This window comes from Agelaius phoeniceus, chromosome 2, assembly GCF_051311805.1.
Source record: "Agelaius phoeniceus isolate bAgePho1 chromosome 2, bAgePho1.hap1, whole genome shotgun sequence".
In the NCBI taxonomy this organism is placed as follows: Eukaryota; Metazoa; Chordata; class Aves; order Passeriformes; family Icteridae; genus Agelaius; species Agelaius phoeniceus.
In genome coordinates this window covers 76,344,588-76,365,822 of record NC_135266.1, presented here as the reverse complement: position 1 = coordinate 76,365,822, position 21,235 = coordinate 76,344,588, and the positions used below count along the sequence as shown (strand labels likewise).

The window sequence follows — 21,235 nt, the reverse complement described above, 5'->3', positions numbered from 1 at the left end:
TGTGTTTTTTCTGTGTGACTGTGATCTGTAGATTCCAGTAAAGAAGGCAGAATGTTCCCATGCTCCTACTGAAGTGTGTCAGAAGTAGCTGTTCTCTACATTCTGAGAAGAGCCATGAAAAAACCCCACACTAAAAATGTGCACATGCACACACACTTGCATGCACACACACACAAACACATAAGTGCCATCCAGCTGGGGATGGATTGAACTTCATTTTATTTCCCTAATTTATGAAGTTTTCATTTCTATCTTCTCTTTTGTGACTCAAGTTTTGTAGAAGTGCAACTGTGTAAACAACAACCGGTGACAGAAGGAGCTTTAATGACACATGGCACATGTTGATAAGTAGCGCACATTTTTGAAGACGTGTTAGAGCAGAGAATTTCTTTTATCTTGATTTTCCCTGTGGCAATATTAAAGTAAAAAATCAGTTCTCTTCTAGAAACTCACGGAAAGAATAATTTTCTTCTTTACCCTTTTTTTATTATTATTAGAGATTAAGGCAACAAAAACATTAACTTTCTGCACTAGCTGAAGAGATGCTCATAAAAAAGTCTAAATATCTATTGACCCTATGGTCTCAATTGTAAATAGCCTGCACATAATAGAATTGCACTATAAACCTATTTTTGTTATGAAAACTCTCTTAATGGATGCATAAATTATTTATATTAGCAGTTACAGTTCAGGATAATGAAGGGTCATATCTTCAGTAATGCTAAAGGTGGCCCAAGTGGAAACATTTATTTGGTTCCATAAAACCCACATTCAAATGATGTCTGTGAGGTTACATTTTCCATGGCACTCTTAACTTTATTAAAGTTCTGAAAGAAGTTCAGCCCTATGAACTTGAACTGGATGGAGTCTCATAAATAGGAGTTGTATAAGGTCTGGAAGGAGCCTAAAGAAGAAAAGTATCATACAGGAAAGTTGGGTACCCCGCTCCATTGGAGGGACATTCAGGTAAAGTATCAGGTTTAGGGCTTGGAGTCTATTTTGACATAGGTGTCTGGCTTTACTCTTACAAAGACAAGTTGCTGAGGGGAATGACTGAATTTCTGTCTGGAGGTGCCCCACGGATGCCTTGCTTTGGTGCAAACACTGTCATTGAAAGGCATGCTGGCTTCAAGGGTGTCAGAGCAACACGGTATTTAAGGAACAGCAGCAAACCCAGAAGGACTGGTTATCAAATCCATATTAGGCTGAATGGCTGGGACGCCTTTTAGTGCCCCTGAGACCTGGTGCTGCCTTTATTGTCCCTGTAGGGATCCCAGCTGGTGTGTGGACTCTAAAAAGACATGACTATTTTGTTCCTAGCCACCTTCCAGCTGAATGAGAGATAGGGCTTAGGCAGGGTTTTGCTGCTTCTTGAGCCTGGTCCTTATGGATCAGATCATTGATCTCCCAGCTGTCCCTGGGCTTTTTGCACTTTTGCAAGAATAAGCAAGAAGTTAAACTTTCCCAAGCTACCAGCATGGCATGATTCACAAGCAGATGGGCTCTGTTCTGTAAGGTACCAGATGCCACCATGGAGCAATGAGCATGTCTTTGTGCAAAGAATAATCACTGACAATGTCCTATACTTTCTGGGAAGATTCATATTTTTAGTATTTCATAAGCACACCCACATTCACTGGGGGGTGTGTTTGAGTTACAATTTTATAAGAAACGCCTGTTTCTACTAATTCCTTTAGAAGTAAACAAGTTACTGCTCCCCTGCTTTTGGAAAATGTGAGAAACTAATGCACAAAATAGAGTTAATTTGCTATATGGGTTATATTGATTCTGCACCATTAACAGACCAGCTTAATTTGGTGAGGGATAAATAGTGTGATTAATTAATGACTGTTTCTGTCCATAAAACTAAACAATTGGTTTCAAACCACCCGAGACTGCAGTGTTTTTTAAGGATCTATGCAGTATTTATGTGGCAGGATGCTGTTCAAACTCCCTATAGTTCAGGGCTGCCTAAATTCAAGTCCTGAAGTACAGCCATATATCTCCATTTCGTTGAAAATGTTTTCAAGGTGCTTAACCTCAGTCTCTCTTGGATGGTGAGAAGGGTCTTGTTTCAACACCTCACCTTTACAGAAAACATAAAATTCAGTCAAAAAAAGGCTCAGACACTGAGACCTCTGGTCCCAGTAGGATCAGCCCTGTAAGTGGGGAGACTACAGGTGCAGGCTCCTCCTTTCACAGGTTTTCTTTCTAGCCTCATTCATTTGTTTCTATGTAGAAGTCTGGCTTCATCAAAGACAGAGTGGCCCCATGTACTATGTTAAGAAGGTGACCCATGTACTGTGTTAAGAAGGTGACCATTTCAGGTATTTACCTGTGATTCTGCCCTTAACATGAGAAACAATTCTCTGGCAATAATTCATAAAAAATGCTGTATTTCTATGGAAAAAATGTTCTCGTTTATATCAACCAGAAATTTTCCAGAAAAAAAAAACAAAAACAAAAACAAAACTGTTATCTAAAAGGTCCTAATCTCACTCTTATAGCAATAGTCTACAAATCATAAATCTAGAGGCCAAATGCCCGCCACAGTAGGGTTTATATCTCAGGATACTCACTAGCTCTTTGTCCAATGTCATCCTGGAAATCAGATTTCCCACAGTTGTCTTTGACATTGCTCCTGTCTTGCAGACCTCACTCATTTTCAGCTCTTCGTTCCAAAATTTATTTTTTCTTAATTTCATTCTATTACTTAATTTGTAATCATTACACCAGGTTCACAGCTAATGGCTAGAATGTCAATGCACTATCCCACTGATAAGATTGACAGTATCAGGGCACATTGCTCCTTTCTGAATATCTTCCTCTACCCTTTGTAAAAATTAATTTATGGCTGATTGGGGATGTCAGGCTCTGCAGCAAAGCCACACAGCTACATCATGTTCTGACTCCTAGCCGACTTGACTCATTAAAGCATTTAAAAACTTGGCATTAAACTGTACTGGAGCTGTGAATCGCTCTGTTGTAGCAAAACAAGCTTTCTTTCAGTTCTGTTGGTTTTAAAATGAGGCTGCTCTGATCAGACCTTTCACATATGGAGGTGCACAGCTGGTTCTGCTGCTTTCAAGTGCATCCAGAAATATGCCCACTGGGCCTTCATGGGGCTGAAGGGAAAATGTTATCTCATGAAACAATTTTACTTTCTGAGGTGAGATATTTCAGCTGGTAGTGATAGCTCTGTAGAAACAAGAGTGCTATAACATGCTACAAAGATTTTTTCACCATATTCATATTTATTTAAACTACAGCTTAAATGCTATTTCCTTTGGGAAAAAAAAATTTAAAAAGAATGAAAACTGAGGAAATAACATCGCCTTGCCTGTGAACATTTAAAAGGAAATTGCTGTTGTCTGATGAGAGGAGCTCAGCCAGTACTTTAGTTACAGCAAATGTTCTTCCACTTTTAACTCTGCACAGATGACAGATGATGCTGAATCTGCTCCCTGCTGCATTAATTGCAGGGTTATGGCTTAAGCACAGCAGCTTTATTTTCTACTGTTGTGGTCACAGCATAGGCTGAGGTTATCTTCCAAGGGAATAGACATATGCATGAGTGTGTATATATGTACTGGCATGATGTCCATAGGAGGGATGTTAAGGCTGTCTCTTGTACACCTTAATTTACTAAAATCTCCACTTTAGCTAATGTATTTCAGATACACAGGACAGAATCTTTTTCAGCACTTGGAACCAGGGCCTTGTCAGGCAGCTAAATGCTGAATGGAAATGAAAAGGATATTAAAGGAAAAAAAAACCCAAAAAAACAAAAAAAGGGAAGGGGAGTGAGGGGAAGAAAAAATGCCTCTAACATTTCTTGAGTAAGACAATGGGCTGCTGCTCATGCTGTGTCCCTATGAAGTGTCTGCTGGTGGTTCCATGTACAGCAAGAGACAGGATTCAAGAGTTCAAGAAGCATTTGGACAATACCCTCAGGACCATGTTGTGACTATTGTCACAACAGGAATGGCCCTGTTCAGAGCCAGGAATTGGACTTGGATGATCCTTGAGGACCCCTTCTAACCCAGAATATTCTGTGATTCTGCAGTAAGTGGGGTTTACTTAGATGTACTTTAAGTGATATCCCCTGAAGGAGGAGACTCTCATTGTCTGACTCCTACGGGATAAGTTTCTGTTGTGCTGCAGTTTGACAGATCCCTCACTCACAACTGCTTCACTGTACCAGTATGAGAAACGTTTTGAAGCCTAATATGGAGGGGACAGATAGACATTAATGAACTCACATGGCAGTGTTTCAGAGAACAGCTTACCCTCTGAAACAGCTTACAGACTCCTTGCTTTCGGCAGGAAGGTCTGTCTTCTTCATAAAGCCAGAAACAGCCTTACCTTTCTCTGATACAGTTTCCTCTTCCTTATGGGCCTTCCAGGGACAACTATTTTGTCATCTGATACTGTCAGATCTTCTGTTACCTTGGGAGGTTTATGACTGGGAGAGAAAATTCAGACCTTGGAGTTTCCAGACTCTCGGGCATCCCAGATTATACACAATAGTAAATTTCTTTTTGTCCTTGCAGGTCTCATTTTTGGTGTTTCAGGGCAGATTTAAGAGACTAATAAGGAGTTTCTTTTTCATGTGGATGACGGATGGGTAGCAGCAAACAGGTTGTAATGGAAGAAAGACATGACAAATGAGGCAGCTAACTGTTTTCTACAACTCTTCTTAGCATCTAAAAAGCATAGTAATTCAGGGACTGAACATAATGTACTTCCTAATACATCAGTAGAGAAAGTACATAATAAAGCTATGGATCTCACTGGAAAGGGGTAATTCCACTTCACAGCAATTTCTGAAAAAAACAAAAGTAATAAAGCTTACAGAGTTAACATCTCTGTCCTTTTGTTTAATCTTCATTTGCATATTTATTTGTTACCTCACTAATCACTTATGCAGTAATAGGACCATTTCAAACAAATTTAACAGAAGATTTAAGGTATCAAAACTGTGACATTGCATCAGGTTGGTGTGGGTAATGGAAAGAGTCCTTACAGGTTACACAGGCTGATATGTCACTTTTCATTTACTTTGAAGGACCAGAGGTCAAATTGCTTTGCACCTACTGAGTGCAGCACTTGTATGCATTTAAACCCTTGAAAACATCTTTTGCCTCCTATTCATCCCAGAGGTAGAGGAGAAAGGATGCAATCTCATAGCAACCCCGGCTGCACCAATTTGCAGTTCGTGGATCAGCTTGTTTCCTGTGCATTAAAATTTAATTTTTCAGTTTGGAATGCACAAACACATTTAGAACACAACTGTATGTTCCAGGAGTACGAGCACAAGGAAAGCTGTACTGGATGAGATCAGCTGTCTAGTTAGGACTATGAAGGCTGGTCCTCTTTTTCCAGCAGTGACAAGTGGCAGATGCCTAAGGAAGATCACAGGAAGGGGCAGGATACAGTTATACTGATACTAGTGAAATGGGAATTAATCTGAGCTCCCTTCCTCCAGGGGCTGATGGTTCACAGGTGACACTACGAGGGATTTCATATATGAAATTTATTTATGCATTTGTCATGAATAATGCATGTAGCATTTCTTGGTGTATTCCAGTCTTTGCTTTTTTTTTTGCTTCTTGGTCTCACATAAAAATTTAAATACAGGTCCTACAACAAAGGTAACTATGCACCATATAAAAATATATCTTCTAACTTCATTTGAATCTGTCACCTGCTGGCTTTAACTACTGCCTCTGAATTCTTGTAGTGAGCGTGGTATAATCAACCTGTCCTTAGCTTTCCCAGTCTATGCATTGTTTTTGAGGCTGTTCTTGCATCACATGTTGAATGTCCCCCCTCCTGCGGTGTCCTGGTGCTTGAATCAACTCAGTTTCATATCTTTTGTCACTCTCTGTACTATTATTTACCAGTTTGGGATTATTTGGGATTAAACTTGCATATTAATAAGAGACAAAGGCACACCAAGGAAGAAAGAATCCTTTTGTCTTCTATGTTCCATCTATTATTCAGTCGTGGGCCAATCTGGAATTTCATTACCTTTATCCTCTTTATCCTCTGCTCTGACTTGATATAGATTACTCATACCCATATATAAACCAGTCTTTCTCACACTAAAGAAGTAATGTTTAACCAAAACATAATTTGAAAAAAAGCCCAATCACTTCTAGTTCCAAGAAGTTTTGAAGACCTTTTCTTTATTTACGGAAGGATCTTTTTTTTTTTTTTTTGCAACAGTCCCTATGGCAGAATATTGGCTAACCACCGAGTATTCAGTGTTCATAAAATTACTTGGAGATGATTGCAGGTTGGGAAAAAGCTCTATACACACATCTGTAGCTAAATGCATCGGCTCATCTATGTTGTTTTTAAATTCCTTTGAGTTCTCTTTCAGTCAGCTGTTAGGAAATGATACAATATCACAGCTGTCTGGTCTAGGGGAACTGAATAACTGAAACAGCAAGCTGAAACACTACAGCCAGTATATAAAATTCCACTATATTTTTTTTTAAATGAACAGAACAGCTACATGTAATTTTTTAAAGCAATTAAAAACTACTAACAGAAATGTCAATGCTGAGTTTTAATTTCACTCATAGTCTGGGCATGAAGAGGTAAAGATTAAATTCTATGGACAGTGGATTGCATTTCTAGTTTATTTTGATAGGTAAACAAGATAGAAGAAACTGCTGACTTAAATTTAGACAAGTACCCAACTGCACATTAACATTTTAGATATGGAAACTAGCTTACTGAAGGGTAAACCCTTTTTTACAGGGCATATCCTTCCTATTGGTCTCTAAATAACAATTTTATACAGTTCAGCATTGTGCTGTTTCAAAGAATTACTGTTTAAAGCATAAGAAAATGTTTTGCTTTCAGAATGAAGCACATTTATTTCTACAATGCTTGTAGAGAACAGCAGATTTTTTAATTAATTATTTACAAAGCTTTTATGAGACAGAATTTGTAAGCCTTAAATGGTTAGAAAATACTGTTTACATCCTTCTGATATATTCCTGGCAAATACAGTACAGGCAGACCCATGCAAGTTGTTTTATTTCTCATAATGCCTTTCAGTTCTTGTAACTTTAGCATGAGATGATCAGGGAGACACTAAAAATATGGGGGGCTTTGCCTTTTTTGTATAAACACCTTATACATTGTACATTTAATGACTGGCAGAAAATATCTGGAAGAATGTTGTTGACAGAATATAGTGTAATCTTTAGGAAAGAATTGCTGATTTTAAAGTCAGGATGGATTACGTGCTGAAAATTTGTACCAGAAGCTTTTTTCTCTTGAGCCACCTTTACAATCCGGAATGTGCAAAGTGCATGCAACTAGTTATTATTCCCTGTAGTGAGGAGACAGTCTACAAAATATATATCACTATCTGAGTTCCATCTGCACACTCTGCAAATCTCAAAGTCATTTCTCAGAAGCACCAAGGCAGCACTGAGAACATACTCTGACACAATATAAGGAGTGGTGTCCGCTCATTACCTCTGGACGTAACCATATGTGTGTTAAAACAAACAACCAAAAAAATCAACCAAACAAACACACACATGAATACATGAATTGTATCCATATCCAAGTTTCCATTGAAAAATTGATCAATGTTTCATGGAATCTTTGAAAAATTTAAACTGGAAATAACCCTTTCACCCTCTAAACTCCTGCTCAAGGACAGACTTGTTTCAAAATCCTCATCTAGTGTGCACTGCCAGAGGAAGGAAATCTTGTCTTATGAAACTGAAAATATATCAGTTTTATGACTAATCATAATCTATACATACACAATTCGAGGAACAGTGATTCCAACAAATCTAAACTTCATTATTAAGTGATGAAAAGTGCTTTTATATGACACTTCATATAACTCTTTCCTGAAAGTAAAACCAGCATTTCCCATTCCACTTCTTGTATCTGCATTGCCAGTAAACAGTTCTGAAATAGTTATTCTGGTACAAGCAGGATTTACAGAACTAATTAAGAAAAGTTATAGGTGGCTATATGGACTTAAGTGTCCTTGTTTTTCTTGCTATTTGATTTTTGATCACCCATTCCCTGGCAATTCCAGGTCCTATGGCCATTTGTAATTTGGATAGAAGTGTTTCATGAGCTCATTATGACAAATTCTGGGGGAAAAGTAAAAACTATAATTAAAAACATCCTGGAATTTCCTGAAGTCCATTGCTTATCTAGATTTTTATTTTTATTTTTATTTTATTTTTATTTTTATTTTTATTTTTAATTTCTCCCACTTTAAGATGTCTCCAATGGGGAAGCCATCATAGTTATTTAATAATCTAAAGTTTCTTGATCAGCAAATTTCACCAATTTTCCATCAAGCATTTAATTTCCATTATTTAATTTATTTTTTAGTAGGTCCACCTCATCAATCACTGAGAAAACTGAGCTCATTGTTAGAAACACAATTCCAGAGATGTTTGTATTTCTCAAATATCAGTCAGCTAAATTGATGTTACACTGAACATTAGTTGTCCTCTATAAATTCAACCTACTACCTTTTTCTTCCATTTTTTTTTCAAGTGAGTCAACTCTGTTAAGAGGCATTTAAGCAAGGATACTGAATATTTTCTAGGAGGACAGAAGTTCACAAATTGGGTGAACCATGAAGTTCATTCAAAGCCTTTATGTCCTTCTTAGTTCAATGCAGTTCTCTTGAATCATCATAAGCATAATAAAAAGAAAAATTGTCTACCAACACCCTATCTGCAGGTCTCTGTATCTGCTTTCTACATATTTTTGGAAAGACTTGTTTTGACTGCCTACTCATCAAGATGATTAGCAGCACAAAGGAGGCAGTAGCAAACCACCAGCTCTTAACTTTTATTAAGAAAATAAATTACCCTAGGAGGTAGTTTAGCATAAACTGATAGAAAACATCAATCACAGTTTCTTTGGGGAGGACAAAGTGCAGATGAGTGAAACAGTAAAGTATTTTGTGATGAGGAGAAATGGAGGTTGATAAGATTTGTTTGATGTTTCCAGAATGAGAAGAATCCTGAATGCAGCTGCAGCCAAGATCTGTGAGTTATGTGAGCTTCCTACTCTACTGTTTCCAGAAGGAAGAAAAAAAAAAGGAAGAAGAAAAAAGCCAAGGTCCCAAAAAATGCTGAAAATAATGTTCACACCATAAACCACCATGAATTTTATTTGCAGTCTAGGAGTCCAGTACATAGAGTGCCACCAGCTACATTACTGGTCAGGATAACAGGAAAGAACCAAATAATTGAAATCACTTCTCTGAGGTGCATCTTTGCACATGCAGTCCATCTGCCTTAACCACTTCACCAGGAGGAAAAAACACTCTTCTTATTTTACAATTTGTTCTCTTGTGCATGTAATGAGCTTGGTAGCTCTCAGTTCTGACTTATTCCTTGGAAGAGTAACATGCTGGATTTTCCTTTTCTTTCAAATTGCAGTGAGGACAGCACTGTATGGGCCAAGAAAACTAGCAGAGCTTGTCTGTTCCACAGATCAGGGCTGAGTCATGGTGATGGGACAGTATCTATAAGTTATCTTTGCTGTTCCATTATAGATAAACTGAATTTAATTTTCCAAATATCACTCTGGCACCTCCTTCTACTACTAAAGTCACACAAGACTTTAGAGATAAATGTTATTGCCTCATGATGTAAAAATCATTCAGTAGGAAATATCATGTGAGGCATTCCACAAATTGAATATATATATTAAAGAGTTCAGTGATTCTTGTGGAAAATTCCTAGCAAGATCCTGCATTGCTAAGATTTAATTTTATCAAATATAAGACTGTTTCAATTTTCATCTTGCTAGAAAAGCTATTTTAGAAACAGGAAGGTTTACACTTCAAAATGATCCCAACTTTTTTACTTAGATCCTAAATATCCTCTTGGTTTCCTGTTGCTTTTCACAGTGAACTCTTCTTGCCTAGTAGTTTAAAAATTGGGGATTAGAAAGTTGGGATTCAAGAAATTGTTCAGAGAATGACATGCTGGCTTTGAATGTTTTGTTTTATCAACATTCATGGAGAGAAAGAGGAAGGAGAAATCTTTGTAGCATAGAGCAGGAGAATAGATAAAAAGAGAGCAGTAGGAAAAGAAGGCCTTTGTAAGTGCACTGTGAATACAGATAGACATACCTCACCTTCCTTTCTTGTCAAATATAGTAGAAAAAGACATAATTGGCTTACTTTGTATGAGAAAAAAAGATAGTTTCAATATTAAGAAATTCTGGCAAGCCTAAGAATGGTTAGATAATGGAGGCAGGTGCTGAAGGATGCTGGAAAATCAATATTATGGAAAAAGTTCAAAGTAACATTTAACACTCTTCTATATTTGATGGGTCATGTGAAATCACACTGTCTATGCCCATGTGGGAATTGAATGCTAATCATATCATTAGTTTTCAAATACTAAGGATAGAAACAGTAAAATACAGATGAGCAATGATCTTCTTCCCTCAAGAAAACTCAGATTGCTGAATTTGTGGTAATTGCCAAGCCTGACCTAATGCACAGATCTCCTGCCAAAACCCAGGGAGCTTAAGGCAAAACGATTGAAAAGAGGCTGGAATTGAAGGGTCAAATGAAAGGGAATAATACATATCAAAAGGTTGCATGGGGTACTAAGAAGAATGAGAAAAAGGAGAACAAGACTGCATGATACAAGACAGTGTTGCTTTACCAGTGGTCATGTTCATCTCTGGAAAATTTGGCTTGTTCTTGCACCTTTTTTTTTTTTCTTCATTAATATGGTGCTAGATCACAGCTGAAAAGGGCTTGTGCAAACTCTAGAAGTGGTACATTTTGGAGAAGAGAATGGCATACTACTGGGGATAAATTCCATACAAATGAAATTGAAAATATGAAGTGGAGCTGCAGGAGAGATGACAGAAAATAGTCATATCCAAAGAAAAGGAGTGAGATGTTGAGGACTTCATTCAACCCTCAAATTCCTATGCCAAAAATGCTGAAATGTGTTCGGGGCACAACTGTACCACAAATGAATTAGACATTAAACAATATTCTCAATGAATAAGGTGAAGTTCACAGCATTAGGGTGATACTACACAATTGTCAGATGAGGAAGGACTTGAAAAATGTGAGTCTCTCCTAAATGACATCAGCTGAACTAGAATTCCAACACAGATTGATCTTCTTACATTGTACTTGGACAGAAATGTGCTGGGAATTCTTTCAGATTTGCATCATCCTGGGTGCAGACTGGATAATTCACATCAGACATTACTTACATGATCTTCTGAGAGAGGCATGGAAATCACAAAAGAAGAGCAAGAAAAGGAAGAGGAAGATAAAGAGGAAGAGGAAGAAGAAAAGAACAAGAACAAGAACAAGAACAAGAACAAGAACAAGAACAAGAACAAGAACAAGGCAGGCCTTTGAACTGAGTCAGACTTGGGAAAAAGCCAGTTCCAAACCCTTTACAGAGCCTCATATCTCTTCCTTGACTGTTTTTGATTTCTTTGAGTTCTCTGACTTTTGATCCAGGCACAAAGTCCTGGCATTCCATATTGCTTGTTGTAAAGTTAACCGTCCACATCATCAATTTGGATTTGATCATAATTATTACTGCCACATTTCCTATTTTTCTCAAGGTACAAAACTACTCAATCACTGACCTCTAACATATCTCTCTTATTTCTTTGAAGTTCTATTTAAAGATATTCTTAAGTATTTCAACATTATGACAACCACAGTGTGAGGAAAATGAAAATAAAATTTTGGGAGTGGGCAGTTTGCTATTAAAGAAAGCAAACAGACTCAGAATATTTTTTCTGCATGCATATTCAAAACACCATTCCAACTTGGCAAATGAGCTCTGCTTGTCCTTCACAGGCCAAGGAAGAGAGGAAGCTGTGCCCTTGCCTTGCATCACCCAGAACACTGTCATCACTGAACTGAGGCAGTGAATGCTCCAGGGATTCAGTCATTTCCACTGCCAGCATCAAAAAGGATTGCTTTTAAATACACTGTATGGGCCAAATCCATTAATTCCTGTGGTCCTTCAAAGTGCTAAGGACTGGCAGGAGCCAGAAGGAGGACATTGGAAGGGTACTTACCAGTGCTATGAGGCAGAGCAAAATTTCTTTCATGGCTCTTGGCTGGACAGCCTGATAAATTTACTGCTGTGCTGATGGCCAGATTTAGGGCCAGGAAGGAGAGGGTTTTTCTTGCATTAGATCAGAAAATATTACCTATGCCTTCCTGTTCTAAATTGAATGTTGAGTGCTTGTGAACATCTGAGGATACTGCCTGTTTTTTCTGGTGGCATTTCACACTGCCCTGCTATTTCTACAGGGCAAATAACATATTGGTCTTCCTAGCAAAACATGCTTTTTTTGTTGGACTCAGGATGGGATAACTGGCATAAGAATAGTGTCCTATGACAGCTGAAATGATAGATTTGGTAGTTTCATAGTTCTTTTTGGCCTCTGTAAAAATGTGTCAAAGTAATTCTTCATGCAAAATTATTTACAATAAAAATAAGCCATGACTATTTACTTTGAAGTTTTGATCTTGCTTTCCCTAATTCTGCTCTCCCGTGGCAGTGAGCAGAATGACACTGCTCAGATCTGGTTTTAGTAAGTGATGAGTAAAATTCTTGTAGTGCAGTGCACTGTTCTACACCCACCCTCTCCTAACTCCATAAAAGTGCCACCTCTGCACTTTTGCCACTCCTGATCTATGCAGGTAACTTCACAGCCCTGGCACCACACCTGCTACAGAATTATTCCCTAATGGGAAATTGTACTGGATGGTGATAATTATCTCATCAATTTCATAAGCATTAACTGGATTCCTGCTGTTATGGTTTAGAAATTTTTCTATGTTCCTACTGCCCTTCCTGTTATCATATCTTCAGTGCAGCCCTTTAAATATGAAACAACCTGCTGAAATATCTATTGTGATACAGATTTGAAAAGAATGGCACTCCTATGACTTTCATTTTTGTGTATCAGAATATAGTACCTCCAATCTGTAAAAGACTTTAGACAGCAAATATGAAATAATTTAAAATAGGAGCAAATTATAGGTCAGAAAATATCAGAAATTTGCCTACAAACGGAGACAATTATCAAATCTAAAATGTATATTTGTCACTCATCACAGATCCACATGTATGCTTGTGAAAGAAAAGCAAATCATAAGGTAATGTACACATTGTGAGGAATTTAACTTATCACAGCTCAGGCTATTTAACATAATGTATTTTTATTTCATGTTTATTTTGTGGAATCACTTGATTTTATCTTATGACTGCTGTCATAAAAACAGCTTTTCCTGATGAATAACATTTGGAACAAAGCCAAAACCAGATCTAGCCCTTGTTTTTCTAGGATTAAGCAAAGAAGGTGTAAGCTCTCAGTACTTTGTAACACTAAATGAAAAATCCCCATTTATCACTGGTAATCACTTTGAAAAGTGACCACCTGAATGAAAGAAATAGCCTGCGTGATTGCAGATACAGCATCATTATGCAAGGACAAGAGAATGAGAGGAGCAGATGCCTTCAATCTTACATAAGCAATCAAGACACTGAACATGTCAGAGATGCCAAAGGAAGAGATGGGTCTGCCTCATCTAAAACCTCTGAGCTGCAGTTAGGGCCCTTTGATGATTTAATACCTTCCCCTGGAGAGAGGGAGCTCTTTCTGTCCAGATGCTTTTATTCTCCCTCCATTTCAGACTAACAGAGCCTAACAAATAAAACAAAGGAGATAGTGGGAAGAGGAAGCATTGCACAGTTCTGCATTATAGAGGATGCTGGCCACTGAATTGGTGTGTGGAAATAATTTCTTTGCCCATATGAAAGCTTTGGCATTAGAAATGTGAAGCATTTAGGTAGAAAAGAAACCAAGAGGGAAAGAAGCAAGAATAGACATGAAAGCAGGATAGTATGACTTCAGCAAAAAATTTGGCAGAGGTAAATGGAAGGAGGAATAATTTTGAAGTTGAAATGTGGTGAAGCTTAGTGAAAGAGAATAGGCACCACACATTTCACTGGAGGAAATCTGAACTGGGAATTTATATCTCTCTGTGCATTACTGACTTTTTAGGTTTCCCTCCCCACCATGAATATCCATTTATATTTTCCTACTTCACCTGCATTGTTCTCACAAAGAATTTCACCATTCCATGACCTTCGCAGAACTGTAGATTCTTATTTCTCATTAAAAAACCATGTGTGCTATCATCTGCAGATTTGTCTGCCATGTTATTTATGTCATTCCTCAATATATTCAATGAGATATTAAGTAAGTCCAAGCAGAAAGGTGACCCACATAGCACTTGACATGTACCATCTGCCTTCAGGATAGATATTTATCATTATTCATTATGCCTTGTTTCCACCAAGCACCTGCTTTTCATCATGCTTGTCAATATTACTGTCAGTGGCAGTATGATTCTATAAAAAAATTTCATGAGATAGTGCACACAGTAAAACCTCATATAATATACCACCTGGCTTCTGTTTGTCAACAAGTGGTGTCATTCCATTGAGGAAGCAATCCATTCTGACAAGAAAGATATATTATTTTGTTTCTTTGTCAGTGAAATGAAGGCCCAAGCAAGACCCTCAGAGATAAAACAGCAATGCTGCAGGAAGAGCCCCAGTCTCCTCACTCCTAGCTGAGCTTCCTCACCACAGGGCTGCTGCAGCCCAACCCTCTGTGCTTGCTGTCCTCCTGATCCATCAGTCCTGACCTGGCAGGTTGCCTACTTTTGGCAGGACCTTGTTCCCTTCTTCCATCCACACAGACTCCTTCCACCAAGGCAGTAACTCAATGTCTGGGGAGGCCTGGCTGCTGGGTAGACCTCTGTGTTTGATACCCCTCAGGCTGAGGTGGAGCCTCTATCTTCCAAGGTAACTGCCTAAATCTTAAACTCAGGTTTTGGAGTCGGCAGTTTCAGATTGAAAGCAAATCTAAACGATCACAGAAAAGTTGCATTACATGTGAATTGCGTTCCTCAATCTTACAGAAATCTGTATTGTGCTTTTTTATCAATATTTAGTTTTCTTCTTGTGTATTCTTTATAATCACTGACCATTTTTGTTGCAGACATTTAAAAAAAATTCTGGCAGTATAATATGCACTCCTATTTCTCTGGGTAGGACAAATGGAAAAGTTCATTAGTACTATGAGCTGAATGCATTTTTTCTTTCTATTCCATCTTTATTTTCAGAGTAATCAGTATTATAGCAGGAAGACAGTAATTTTCTACTGCAATTGGACAGAAAGAAAGACTCCCCTGTTGCCCTTGAGAGGAGAACATATTTCTTTTACATCACTCTTTTTATTCACCAGAAACTAAAAATCTATCACAGTCGGCTCGCCCATAGGTGACATTTCTCCTCAAGTTATTTGAGCTTTTCACTTAAGTCTATTTAATTATTTATCTGTATAATCAACTCAGCACAATCTCCCCAGAAGAAATAAATGGGATAGTTTAGATATGCAAAGGATGCTTAGTTTCTGAGAAAGAACAAAGCCTTTGCAAACTCCTCCTGGGAGAGCATAACATTGGAGAAAGATCAAAGGAGAAAACTCAATCCAATATTATTAGATGGATTAAGATTTATGTGTAATCTTGCAGTGGTATTGCTCAAGTTTCAGCACCAGAAAGGTTTTGTGAGCATTCCCAAGAGAAAAAGAAGGCAACGAGCATGATTGTTCACAATGTGTTCCAAGGCCAGAAATGAGCAGATCTGCTATTTGGAACTTTCTGTGTTCATCTCAGCACCCTTATCCTCCCAGTGTGAGAACAAAGTCTAATGCTCATTTTGGGAAGCAGAGTTGTAGTCCTTAATATGGGCTGCCTTAAATTATTTTCTAGGCATTTTTATGATGTGCTTCTGTTCCCATAGGGATTTGAAGTAGCAGTTTTTTGTGAAAAATTTGGTTTGGTAGAGTTATCTGAGCATGTTCCCTCCCAACAGTTCTGCTTTCTTGGTGGTCTTTAATGGGCTCAGTCACATTTCTTCATGTTTTTAGATGTGGTAGGGAGATTGACGTAGCCTTGACATAATTCCCTCTCATCACTACTCTTTTGTCAGCCCTTTTAGGGGAAGAGCTTGTGCCACACTCCAAGCCTTCCCTACCTCAGGGCTGCTTGCAACTAGAAACTTGTTCATTTCCAGCTTCTTGATGTAACTCAAATGGTGCAGGTGAAGAATTTCTGCTTAAGAAACTCTTTTCCCACTATTTTCCTACAAAATTAATGTCTACTGGGTTTATAGAGCAGTAATTACTATATCACAGCCCTGTCATAATCTGTTCGTACTTGCTCTTGTGAGTGTTTACAAGAATGATAAAAACATTGTAAGTTGTGACAAGGGACACATTTATTTACTTCAAGCATATGTAAAATGTTTATTTTTACTGTTGTGTCCCAGTTTGACACACAAGGTTTTACATTAGACATTGAATGGTAAATATGTCCCTGGTTGTTTTAATCTATGTGTGGGAGGTTAATATCTGCAAAGCAAAGTGGCAATAAAGGAGCAAAGCAGGGCCCCAGGGACATAAAAAATATTGATTCAAAATGTAGAGACTCTACCTAAAAAATATGGTTTTGGGACATAAAAGACTACATAAAAAAATAAAAGTAATAGACAAGCTTTTGGATGGACATCTGTGACAGAGATTATTTTCTTTGTTTGTGGGAGATTATAGCAAAAGCATGTAATGTCTGCCATAAGGCATTATCACATTTAATCACATTTCACAAGCTATTGTTTCTGCACAAAGCAGTGCTTTTCTAGGACTGCAGGGTATTTGGATATTTCTCAGAAAACTCTGAGATATTGCACTTGCTGAGAAGTGTATGCCATGTCTGGATTTGAACAATTTCATATTCTTCACACAGAAGAACCACGGAATGATGTGAGGAAGTGCTAAGGGATGGTAACGTAGCTATGTGTTTAAAACTTCCATTTTGGATCATCACAGTTCATCTCCACAACTTTGACCTACCTGGACAATATAAACTAGGAAATGCTATAGAATCTTATGTCAAATAAAACATGCTCTGCTATCCTGGAGCAGCTATAAACTGAAATATATTTCATGCTGGGATACCCACAAAATCTGATAGAGATTTACAGGGAAAGAGTTAAGCAGTTCAGAAATTAGAAAAAAATACATGAATTTTGTTTGCAAAGTCATTCTAATGAAGTAATTAGCCTGTCAGTCTCTCTTGTTTTCATCTTGAAATATCATTCTCAGATGAGTGCATTAAAACATTGCTTCTGTTAGAACTACACAATTTAATGCTAAAGATATTCAGATAATGGCAAGTGGATTTGACCTTAAAGAACTTGTTACTTCAATCTTCTTTTTATCATACAAGTAATGGGCCTGCTTTATTTCAGCTTAGCAAATCACTACATAAATATATAGTAGGTTTTCACCTAAACAGAAATGCGTTTAGAGTTCTTGAAAATGGGGCAGCATTTTTTGATTAAACTTAATGACAAAATACACAGTCATGTATGCCAGCTGAATTCCGACTCTGAATCTAGAGAAATGTAGAGCAGTGTTTCATTTATTTAATATGCAAAACATTACATTGATGTTACATTAAAGCTATATAAGTAACAATCCTGAAAAGTCATAGGGTGGACAAAAGGCAAAAAACAAACTCATCTCTTCTCTTTTATACATGTCTTGCATTTTTATGGATTCTTCCATTTATTGCTATTATTTTCTGTAGAAAGTAGTTAAATCTCTTCTGGTTTTTTTACCCATAAATTGGAGGATATAGACATTTTGTGTTGCTTACTCATGTTGACTATGCCATCAAGCTTGACTATGGAGGTCCAATGCTTTTCCCTGAAACAGAAGGTATTCCCATCTGTAAGTATTCAAAAACTGTGAGTAAGCTGATTAAAAATTCACAAGACTGGCCTAAAACAATAATGTAAGCCCACTGCATTTTAGGTTGTTTTTCATTTGTAATTTTCAACTCTTTCTGGAATACTCAAGAAATTTTTTTCAATCTATTGGAACCATGGAGGTCTGAAAGGAGAGGGAAGGGAAGGGAAGGGAAGGGAAGGGAAGGGAAGGGAAGGGAAGGGAAGGGAAGGGAAGGGAAGGGAAGGGAAAGGGGCATTGAGTTGGAGGACTAGAGATACACAGAATCACCACAGCTGGCAGTGGTGATTCAGTCCATGTGTGGGTTACAAGACTTGATGGGATGAAGAGGCTTCTCCGAAGATTTGCAGACAGACCCAGAGCAAGAAGATCTAAAAGGCCAATTCTTGGAGACAGAATTAAATTTGACCTTCCATTGTGCTGTAGCATAAAAGAAAGAAACATCAGAAATTATCATAAGAAAAGATAAAAAGGAGATACCCAGGAATCACAGAGATGGTGACATGTAAAAAAAATGGCACAGGCAGATCTAGGAATTTATGGAATGACGTGTAGTTCCTTACAAGATGCTCACAGCCACCAGAAGGTGATGCTATTCTACTTGTTCTTCATGAGAGAATGATGTGACAAAAGGCCCAGTGACAAGGCAGAAACTTGAAATGAAGCTAAGAAATGGATGAAAATATTGCTGGCTGACTAACAGCATACTGTGTGTGCTGGCTTTTGTCTTGGGTCCTATGTTCCTAACTGCTATTGGTAAATATCTTCAGAAGGGCAGATGATATACTAAGAATTAAAACTCTGAGGAAAAAAACAACAAAATGAAACAAAACCAAGTACAGACAAACAAACAAAAGCCATGGCAAAACATCAAGAATTAGGGACTTTTTCAGGTGGCATTTGCATTGCAGCTAGCATCCCATGAGCACTCTGCTGTCCACAGAAAGACAAACCAGTACTTCGAAGGACAGTTTATTAAGGACAGAATTTCCAGCTGAAAGGAAATGATCAAAAGGATGAATTTTGCTCTACAAGTACCTCTTGTCTGCATTGACAAGAGATCATTAACTCAGGTGTAGATGTTTATATATACCTCTGAGTTTGCTTTCCACTTAAAAGTAGAGACAGGTTCTTAACTAAGAATTTCCAAGACAGGCTTAATTCAGTACTGTTATGATTTTGTGAGAAACACACAGCCCTGTTTTCTATATAGTGAAAATTATTGTCTCTTGCTATTTGGTAGCAAGATAGATGTGTTACTGTCTATGCAAAATTCTCCATCTTCCTCATCTGTAATAGAAGAATTAAGAAACTAATGGGCTGCTCAAACATGGTTTTCTTTAAGATATCAATGAATTACTTACTTTGTCAAGATGATCTCCTGTGAAAATTTTTCACATATATGCAATATTTTTATGAGACCAGGAATACAAAATTAATTTATTATTTTTGGTATTGGTACCTAGGAAATATATTTTTATTTAAATTTTACTTGCATCATTAAGTTTCCTCTGAAATAAACAGATGGCCTTAACATAATCTTCATTTGTTTTAGGCTTGTAAAATAAGAAGTGAAAAGCATTTGCTTTTTCCACCAGATTCAACAAGTTAAATTGCCAGAAAAAAAGCTCTTCAGAACATACAGCATAAGTGATGACTGGTACTGTTTAGTTCAAATTTCTTCTAGTTGAACTACTCCAAATCCTATTATCTTAGATTATCTGATTCTCAAAAGGAAACAGCATCCGTTTCTTCCCACTGGAAAGCAAAGTGTCCAAATGGCTCAGGCTTCCCAAGGCTGGGTTGGATCACTTTTTCTTTGAATGGACGTGCAGGATGTAAGGGTGGCAGGAACTGACCTCTGGCTGCTGGACCTACAGAGGAGACACCTGAGGACATTTAAACCTCACAGCTGCACCTGGTTGGTGGCCCCCAAACTGAGCATTCCCTTTTCTGCTCTGTGTGTCTTTCAGTAGCTGTTGGGTAGCCTGACTCTAAGTTTGCAAGTGGATGCATCTGACTCAGAGAAAAACCTTTCAATTAGTCAGCGGGCATGAAAGGCTTTTCTGGAGTGGTCTGGTTTTTTTTAAGTTTGTCTTTTTTTTCAGGGAGGTCTGGCTGCTTCCCAACCTTTGGAATTACCTTTATTTCAATTATCGCTGTCTTTAACTTACTGGGGGTTTTCCAGTCCGATTCTTTGTTGAATATGTGAATATGATAAATTTTATACATACAGTCATTAAATAAAATGATAGCTGGAATTCTTAGCACGGAACTGCATTTTGAAAGAAAGAGTGCACAAACTGCACAAAGTTTTTCCCCTTTCCTATACTTTTTTCTCGGATTCTTCTCAGATGAGAATGCAAATTCTTTATATCCTGCTACAAAACTTTGGTATATTACACTATCCATTCCTGTTTTCCATCATAGTGAGTGTGCTCCAAGGGGACTATAATATATTTTTCATTGCTTCACTTGATATTGATGCATTAATACATTTTTCAATGTTATTTTTGAGATGCAGGGGGTCTTCTGCTCCATTCACACCCTCCAATAAATCCAGATCTGCATCAAATCTGGCCCTTTCATGACCCTCCCAAAAACAGCCTTCTGGAACCTAATGGCAAAGGACAGTTACCTGATATGGAGATAGAAGGCAGGTATTTTTAGATTTACTACTTTGAATGCATTGTATAAGCTTTAGGAACTAGGGGTGCTAATCCACAGTAGTCATCTGAGCATTTTCATGCATTTTTTTTGTTGATTGACTGAAAGAAATGTAAAATTGACTGAAATCCCTTGATGGCAAGGAGGTGCTTCGTGTGAATAACAACTGATGTGTCTTCTGTGTACTCAAAGAGCACTGACTGAGTAACAAGGAAATATGTTAGCCAGAAGAAAACAATCCTTGGTTTTCATGTCAAAATTGCTGGTATGTTTACCTCTAGCTTTTTGCTAGATTTGTATATCTAGGAAAATATGTGTTGGATATTCTGAGAGAAAAATAAGACAATTATTGAAGCCAACTAAACTTAGTGGGTAGGCAGCATCAGCATACACAATAACTGGGAGAAAGCAGGATGGGGAGAAGCTCAGGAGCATTTAGGTGGTATAGAAAGAACTGGGACTTGCTGCTCATGTACATAGCACACACTATTTAAGATATATGGTGTGATACGTGGTGTGAAAGACATACAAAGCAGCGCCTTGAAATTTGCAGGCCTCAGAGATGTTGTTCAAGGAATTATTCAGTCTATATCAAAATAGATTAAAAAAAATTATTATTTGTAATAATTTTTTGGTCCTTATTTATTAGCAACTGTCATCAAGC

General features: G+C 37.6%; 2 long non-coding RNA genes across 3 annotated transcripts in view; both read left to right on the top strand.

The window, feature by feature from the left end:
- Positions 1-12,425, top strand: part of LOC143693367 (uncharacterized) — a 64,690-nt gene extending 52,265 nt beyond the window's left edge. Inside the window, exons 2-3 of the long non-coding RNA XR_013180973.1 lie at positions 9,016-9,126; positions 11,864-12,425. This is a non-coding gene — a long non-coding RNA (uncharacterized LOC143693367). The remainder of the gene's footprint in view (positions 1-9,015; positions 9,127-11,863) is intronic.
- Positions 1-21,235, top strand: part of LOC143693366 (uncharacterized) — a 239,817-nt gene that overhangs the window by 94,479 nt on the left and 124,103 nt on the right. The window lies entirely within an intron of this gene.